The sequence below is a fragment of the Aquila chrysaetos genome, chromosome 8 (assembly GCF_900496995.4).
Source record: "Aquila chrysaetos chrysaetos chromosome 8, bAquChr1.4, whole genome shotgun sequence".
NCBI classification, from domain to species: Eukaryota; Metazoa; Chordata; class Aves; order Accipitriformes; family Accipitridae; genus Aquila; species Aquila chrysaetos.
In genome coordinates, this window is record NC_044011.1 from 42,768,443 (window position 1) to 42,777,880 (window position 9,438).

The window sequence follows — 9,438 nt, forward strand, 5'->3', positions numbered from 1 at the left end:
AATGGGCTAAGGACACCGAGTTTAGGACATTAGCTGGAGTGCATGCCAGGCCTCTAATGGCCTGGCACTCATTAGCATTTGATTGTTACTGGAGACCTATACAACACGCAATGATGGTCTCACTCCAATTCCTGGTGAGCAAATGTCAGCACCATTATCACAGTAAGCATCCATCTTAGCGGTCTTACCAAAGAAGCCAAGGACTGAATGGGAAGAAAGGCTGATCTATGTCTCATTGTCAGTGGAGGGGACTTTCCAGGACAGAGCTGGGGTGAACTAGCAGGGTTCAGAACTGCTGCCTCTACAAGCCCTACTTAATTCTTTAGCAGATGGGACAGGATGCATAAAGAGGAGATACAGCGCAGGAAAGATGCACCAAAAGAGAGGGAGTGCTGTCAGACAAAGGTAGGAAAGACAACTCTGCAGATAAGCAGAAAAACATCATGGCATGACATGGTAAGTGGAGAGTGGAATAACACACTCAGACCATCAGAAACAGAAACTGCATTGTAAGTACCTAACTAAAGAGCACACTATAGCAAATTCAAGGAATGTTTACTAGATTTCACAGGTCTTTCTCTGCAGTTTACGATTTGTTCACACACTAGGAACCAATAGCAGTGTTAAAGGTAAACCCCTTAACCTTTCTGTGTCAATTAATCCAACAGCCTGACGCCGAGCTCTCAGCGCTGTGGAGTCTTCCACCAGTATATCCTCCTATAGGAAACCCAAGAGCTTTTTGCATAGTTTGTAGAAATTCACAACCAAATGCTTTATCCTGACTACTTATTAATGACTATTATTTGCTTTATCGAAGTTTTATTTTCACGACAAACATACAAACCACTTGAACTAACTGTGTTCCAACCACTGCTTATGAGCGAGGCTTCCTTCTCTGAGATACTCCTTCATTGTTCTGTATAACCTCACTGCACTTCTATTTCATTATACAAGTCTTTGGTCAATGCTAGAACCATAGCACAGACAGTAAGACTACAGAGTGACTCTCCTAAGGAGATTATGCCAAGTGTCACTTAGCATTAAATTTCTATTTGAAAATGGAAGGCGTTTTATTCTTAGTTATGCTAATGAAAATCAGAAAAGATACTTCATATTTCTAATATTAAAGTGGAGCCCTTAACTTTTCGAGAATCCTTAGTCATGCCCTTCTGCTATTGCATATTCCTCATAAATTCATATTTACAATACTTTATGTTAACAACTTCTTTTATTTCTGAAAATAGAAATCTGTCTGAAATGCTTTTGCTTGGTTAGCAGTATCCAGATGCATTAAACTTCTATTACATAACAGGATTTGTACTTTATACTCAAGTTTTCAGGATAGAGATATTTAAAAGATTATGAAATATGCTTGTGGGAAAAAAAAAAAAGAATGTTGGAACATATCCATCAATATTTCAGTATAAATTCATGAAGCACCAGAATTACACGGTGCAATTATCTTTCAGAATGTATAGCTCCTAGCACTGATCTTTACGTTTAACAGAAAAAATGGTTCAATGCTTAGTAAACGAATGTTAATTAAGATGTTGGGAAAAATTCTGTCATAATTGAACAATGAAACTAATGCACCTTGTACTTTGTTTAAAAAGTCTCTGCTAATCTGACTGTATCAAGCATAAGTGGCCTTTTATGTGATATGCTTGCCAACATAAATCTTTATACAAAGTCTGATTCTTTCTGACTACTGACCAAAGATCAGATTTGGACTCTCACAGCAAACATTGCCATACTGTATATGAAATCTGTTAAAAAGTCAGTGGTGCTTAAGATGAGCTAGGCAACCGGAGTCTGGCTCCAAGAAAGCATTATATAAAAGGACTTGGATTTCTCTCAGGGGTTTTGGTTTTTTAAGAAAAAACAATTAGAGGCAATTCTGTTAATATGTCACAGAGTCAGTCATTTTTTGTTTGGCTTTTTTTCCCCTTATATTCAGCCTTTGCAGAAATAGTTCCGAGCTGCCTATCCATTGATCTACCTATTTTCCAAAGTGTTTGACAGATCAGTCTGGGGTTTGATCACATACCGTGTCAATACTAGGTCCATTTATGGCATGTATATTTAAGATGATAAACAGGGCAGGTTTTGCAATGGTAATGTGGGACGTAAGAAGAGCCCAAACAAAGAATCCCATTGACAGAGCTGTGTTTCTGATCAGGCCCACTGTGAATTTGAAGACGGAATAAGAAGCAGGATGGCTACTCCCTTCCAGTAAATATGCAAAGTTCTCTTCTCACATACAATGGAAACAGTTTTACACTGATGTAGATCATGGTCCATGGATAATCAGCCCACTATTCACTTCCCCAGCTTTGCGGAAGCGTAATCAGGAAAGCATTATGAAGAAAAACCTGCCCTGCAGGGATAGACTTGCTTTAATAATGTTTATGACTTGTCCATATTGTATTTATGTCTGGAAGTTGATTTCTTGGGTTTTCCCACCCTTCCCCCACTCTCAGCCCCAAAGACAATTTGCAAGCTGAATCCTCCACCAGGATAAATGGGGGAAGCGCCAGTGACTGATGGACAGTACTCTCCTCTCTATATGCTCAAAATCGCATCCAGAAATAATGCTTGATTTCATCTAACACACAGGTCAAAGCTCATCTTTTCCTGAAGCAACTGGTCCAAAAACAAGCCCACGCTTCACAAATTAACACGTTTGGACTGAAAGTGCAACACTTACTCTGGTCAGCTGCTGGCCTCTTGTCACACTTGTCTTGAAAACAGTCCAAATTCATGCCACAAACGGCAATAATAAAAGAAAATGATTGAAGACTTCCCCAGTATCTGCCAGGCTCACAATTTTTATTGAGCCTTACAAATGTGTCATCAATACTAGTTCCTTTAAAGCCATCAATCTCAGTCACCCAAATCCATCACAGGAAACAAATCCCAGAGAGGAACCAATCTGCAGAGCAATTGCAGAAAGACAGGCTGTGAGAAAACCCATACAGAAATTTGCTTCGTCTGTGTACTCCCAGACACGTTCTGCAGGCAGAAATCTGCTGGGTTTGCTTTTGCTGTGTTATTCCACTCTGATTTCACTGCTCGCTTCTGCAAAACCTGCCTCAAACTTCCCCATTTCCTGATGCGTTCAAAAGTCACCAAACACAGAAGCTTGATGTGGCTTGCGTGGCAGCTAAATTTGATGGCATTCAAATGCATGCACTGAAATGAAATTTCCAGGGAAGAAGGTATATAGCAATTGATAGGTTACAGGAATTTCTTGGGCTTTTTGTTACTTTTCACTGTTGTCAAAGTGCTTCGACTAACACTGCTGTAAGCTATGAAAATTCCCAGGTACCACTAGTTTTGTGGGTGCCTCTTTGCTTAGATCCAAAGCTGACTGTATCCAGGGATGGCTTCAGTCATCAGACACAAAACCTTTCACACACATCCCCTACCCAAAGGGCTACTGGCCTCACCTGGACTTGGAAACAATCAACAGTCCTGAAAGCAGAGCACAGCCCATTTTAACACAAACACCCCAAAATGAGGCGAGGCCATCTTAACCATTTCTGGACCCAACCCATGCTGAAGCACGGGACCGTGTTTGGGCTCCCCAAACTCCAGGCTGCTCTGTGGCTCTTTCCAAGCCCCGGCCCAGGTGCCCGCTTGCACGTAAACACTGCGGAGAGCAGGCAAATCTGATCCTGAGAGTCCACGGAACTGCACCGAGCAGAGCTGCAGAGGTCGCGACCAAAACGAGAAAGGCAGCTTTTGGTCGTGGCCTTGGGGCACTGCCCGACTTCTGCAAGGAGATGGAGCAGCGGGAGACGCTTGCAATGGGTCTGATGACTTCTTCTTGGCAGCAAGCGTGCGCGTGCAACCACAGGTAGGTGGAGGGGAGCACCTATGGCTCTTGGGCCTCACAGCTGCACCGGACTTAAATCTTTGTTCTGTTTTATAACACTAAGGTTCTTCTAAAAGACATAAAATAAACAAGTCAGTCATGTTTTCACCCTCCCGTGCACCGCTCGGCACCCATATCTGTCTACAAGAAAAGCCCCTGAAAGGCACAAGGTTTCTTTTTTATTTACCTCTTTTATCTTTGCTTATTTTCTATGAAGAAAAGTAACCCAACCTTGGTTTAGTATAAACCTATCCAGAAACAAAAACCCTCTTGAATTCCTCTTCATTATAAATGGATTGTCAATGTGTTAAATAAATCAGTGAAAATGGAAATCCAAAAATAAATAGCCATCCTGCTGTTGCTATGACAACTCAAATTTTTTACCTGGACAGAGATTTTATGTTTCACAGTTAGTAATCACTGAAAAGGAGGGTCACATTTTTTTAATCTTGGCACATTTCACCACCTACCCCCAACATAAAAAAAGGGATTATTTTTGGTTACTTTTTAGCGAATGAGGGAAGATGAAAGAGAGGAGCTATTTTTCATTCCAGACAGGAGAGACAAGATACACATACCATGTACAACAACATAGCTTATAACATCTACTCAGCCCAGAAAGGACACAGAGCACAAAACATTACAGTAGGATTTCAAAGGCTTTAATGTGGCCCTGCTCTGCAAAAAGCACAGCATGCAAAGAATAAGATTAACATAGCTTAAAACTATATTTTTGCTCATACGTTAAGGCAATTTTACTATGCTAAAAAGCAACAACGTCTCAGAACGTCAGCAGGAAGTAAATACTTTGCAACTTGTGCCACCATTCATGCCAGTGAAATGTATGTCTAAGTGACCCAGCAGTCAAGACTGCAAAGTTAATACGCTGCCTAGTCCTTAAAATGGTAGAAATCGAGCCAGTTCCCTCAAAGTCCATGGCTAGGGAAGGCCCAAAGCGCGGAAGAATCAGGGCCACACATTACAGTGGAATTAACTTCTGGGTTGTATCTGCCATGCGTGACGGGAAGAAACACTCTCGTCCTCTGGGATGGTAAAGAGAGGGAAATTCTGCACAAAAGAGAGGAAAGAGCCACTAAGGGGACAGCAGGTCCGACAGAGCTTCGAGCTGGTATCACCTTGGTATCCCTCAACCATCCCCCAAAAGTCATATAAAGGTCTTTTATTTCATTTTGCCTGCCGTAAATAGTCTACTTAGTACCTCCTTGTCTGGAGGCTGGTGGGTGGATTCGCTACGGAACGGATCAGATCAGAGAACACCTTCATCTCTTGGCTGGTACACATTTGCAAGCAAGCCTTTCCTTCACCCCAAGAGGTGAGAAGAAAAGCCAAGATCTCTAAAAATTTCAGAAATTCAAAACACAGTTGAAAAAAAACCTCCTGAAAATAGTGTCACTTTGGTATGTTTCCATTGGCCAATTTCTTTGTAAAACGTTTACAGTAATGAGATGAATTTTTAAAACAACATTGTCTTGACCAAAATATTTTTCTTCGGTTTGAAACTTTGTAACTTTTTTCCAAAAAAACATTTAGAATCTGGGGGTAGGGAGGAAGCAGCACAGAACCAAACTGCTTCTCGTGAAAAGTCTCCATAAACCAGCATTTTCCACAAAAAATACCTTTTGTCAGAAAATGGCTTGACCTGCCTTAAATGGAATTAATTAATCCCAGTCAAAATCTAGCCTAATGACAATAAAATGCTAAATACTCCCCAAATCAGACATAATATCCCCAGCAGTAAAGTGATAAATTCTCACAGAATCGTACACAACGTATCTGGCCATGTTAGATACTTTTTACAATAAAACGCTGGCACAGTTTTGTTACCAATGTATGTTCCTACTAACCTAATTCTGTATCCAGCTACTCTTATTTTATATAGATACGTATACACGCATACGCACACACACTGTGGTTGTGAAAGTGCTCTAAACAAATATGGGTGTTTGCATCCTGACTTGCCCGAAAAGCAAAGCAGACTGTTCAAGCAGCAGCCGGTGAAAGCAAGCATTGAATTCTACTCAGAGGCTCGTTTTCCTCTAAATGGGCCTCTCAGACTCAGTGACAACTCTTAGCTGCCTGAGAAAAAACACTGGAATAAGAAAAAAAAAAAAAAAAAAAAAAAAAAGGAACCTATTTTCCAGTGCAAAGTAATCCCTGTTCCATTGCCATGGCACCAGACATCCGTCTCTTTCTTTCATTGACCAGACGAGGTCCTCCTCAGCCCCTAGTTTCTTTAAAAAAAAAAAAAAATTTTTTTTTGTTCATGCGTGTGTGTGTGCCTGAATTTGTTTCCTCGGTAGGAAAAGGAGTCATTAAAGTATTAGTTTAGGTTGATTGATTCTTCGGAGACAGAAGAGCGTTCTGGGGCTTTGTAATCTCTGACATGATCTCAAAACAGAGGCTCTTCAGCATGATACAATATTGAAATAATAAAAGGAAGATGCAGCTTGCCCCTTGGAAAGCCAAACAGCACAGTTTACAGGCTGGAAGTCGAATCTCTCCCAAAAACTTTGTGATTTCTTCAAGGTATAATGAACGTTAGTGAAATAAAGGAGAAGTATAATGTAATCTCTTTTTCTTTCAACTTTAGAGCAGTTTATACACACATGGTATGATTCTGAAATGCCCTCCACCATGGCAGCAGCTGAGAACCGGGCTGTAGATTGCAGCAAAATATCAAAAGAGAAGAAAAGCAAAAAATAATAACTGAGTCAGTTTAAAATGAAGAAGACAAGAGGGGGGTGGGGGCGGAAATCTATGCTCAAAGACATACCAGTGCTGAAAAACAGACAAATACTGCAGAGGTTACCAAAACCACCTTAGCTCTGCCCCCGTATTTTCAGATACCCTCCTATCCTCTCCTACTTCCCCAGCTAAGGAAAGGCAAGTGATTTCCAGCTTCTTTGGGTGAACAGAGTAGTACAAAAGTGCTGGGTCATGACTCAGCATCTGTTGTTTTGTTTCAGTAGATTATTGTAGTGGGTAAGTTTAAAAGACAGAGCTGATCGCATCTCAGTGGCTCTAGGAAGCTGCAGTTCGCCCTGCATGCGGGGGATGTTGCAGGTGCTTGGCTTTTTCAGGAATGATTCAGCACCTTGGCAGGATCAGGCTCTTTGGTGGCAGGAAAAGAAAACACGCATGCAACCGGGTGTGCTCTGTGTGCTGACTTTTCTTTAAGGGAAAGAGAACCTGTGCTTACTGATGGGTTTTGTAGGAAAAACAAAAGAAAATTTCTCTCTCACACAGAAGAATACATCTTTGGCTGCAATTTATGTGGCTCTTTATTAACGAATAATTCTAAATAACTATCCTGTGTGCCTTCCCTCCAACAGGAGTCCTGACAAGACAGATGGCTCAGAATTGCCTAATGCCACGGTTCACCTTTTTATTTCATAAAAAATCAATTTTCTGTGGCATCCGCAGGCCAATGCAGGAGGAAGCAGAGAAAGGGAGCAAATGTATATGCAGCGCACACACAGACTGCGCTGCTGACGGCGCACGCGCCGGCACACACACACACAAAATTGATTCCCTGTGGCTCCTGCAGTCTGATCAATTTTGCATTCAGTGCAGACCTAGAGTGAATTTATTACTCCTCGGAAACTTTCTAGCAGAAAGGGAGATGGATCCATTATGGCAGAGCCCAGGGTTTCAATCAGACATCTCCTGCAGTCCCCGTGCAGTTTTTGACTCATCCCTTTCTACAGTGCTTCCCCTGAAGGTAAGAGGGCACCTGATTTAAGACCAGCAGGTTCAACATTAAGGGTCACACGAATGTCACTGGCATTATGGCATTTCCCAGAGGCACTATTTGGCATGGAGGCCCCATTATACTACACAGATTTCGATACTTAGATTGCAAGACACAGCAAGGGGAAAGGGAGAAGGAGAAACAGAGAGGTGAGGGGACTTAAAACACACTGACGACGTCACCGGCGACAAAACCGAGACGCTCTGAGTCCGAACCATTTACCAATCTGTAGCCCATACCCAATTCCTCCTACCCAAGGCCAAGAGGACCCTTTTCCTGGACACGTGGGACAAAGTTACCTTGCAACGTTCTGGATGCTTTGGCATTTACGCCTCTCAGAAATCGTGTCCCACTCCAGAAAGGAAAATATGTCTCCCCCAGTTGACACAAGTGTGAAACTAACTTCTGTCTGACACTTCCATGTGTGATAGGAGCACACACAGAAAGCCAGAAGAAACCTTCTTCTATGACAGAGCTCCATTTCAGGGTCAGGATTTCTAGGGCCCTAGGAAACAGAGGATCTTTTTCTATTCCAGGAGAATCTGGGCTCTAGGAAGATTCTCTGGCTGATTTTATACACAACAGTGGGTTCAACATCCATGTTCAATCTCTTTTGCCATGCGCAACCAGGAATTACAGTAAACTGAGCCCAGGAGGGCTGAAAGAAGAGGAAAGACTGTTCATCTCATCACCCTCCGTGGAAAGGATCGGTAACAGCAAGGGAATGTAAGGGAACAGTAAGGGAAAGTAAGCTTCCTTAAGGTGGGGGGGGGCGGGGGGGCATTACATGATCTCTCTTCACTTTCAGTTCTCTCTTTCAATTTAAACCCAGTTTGTCATTCAATACCTGCCCCAGAATATTCTCCTGCCTCCTTTAAAATGTCTGGGTAGAGGTTATGAACTCCAGTGTGATTACTGCTGCAAAAAGGAAGAGGAGTACGATGGAGCAAGATGGCAGATGTTAGACAATTAGTCAGGAACATGTTTGTAGCTCAATGACCTTTATGATTAGATTCAGTTTCTGGAAGATGAAGCTTGGATAGGGATACAAAGCTGGCTGCTCACTCCTACCTCTGCTTTGAGCCAAACAAAATCTCGGTACCTACACCCAGAAAAATATCGCAATACTTCCAGCCCAGAAGTTTCAAACCTGATCTCCCATTTCTTTTTCTCACCCCCTCGTACTGTGATGGATTTGCTCTTAGCTAGCAAGACTGTCCATGCTGATCAAGCAGCTGATGTGAATTTTTTTGCCTACTTTTTTTTTGTCTACTCATGCCTCACACAACTCCTCCTGAGGATGCTCTAGGATTGGCTCTAAATTGACTTCTACCCATCATGATTTTTATCTAGACAAATAAAATTTAAAGCACTACCAAATCAGAATGGCAGCATTTCACACCTTGAGTTCTCATAGGCACAAACGACGATGCCAGGTGCCAGACAGGGGAGAACCAGTCTCCCCCATTGTCAGTCCTGCAAGACGCTCTAAAAACAGAACTGCACCAAAAATAGCTGAGCTGCATCCAGCTGCACGCAATTCAGCTCCTTTACGCAGCACGCAAATTAACACCAGCAAATGAAGTACACCGGGGTGAATCTGACACACAGAGAAATTACATTCTGCTATATAATTCCAAAAAGGTCTTTCACCAGGATAATGAAAATGATACCCCTGCGAGCAGATTTGCCAAAGTCCTATTGTCTGTGCTAGTCTGCAACACTTTCCTCCCTAGCCATTTCCACAGACTACCAGAAGAGGGGGATCACATACAGTACTGACCAAAAG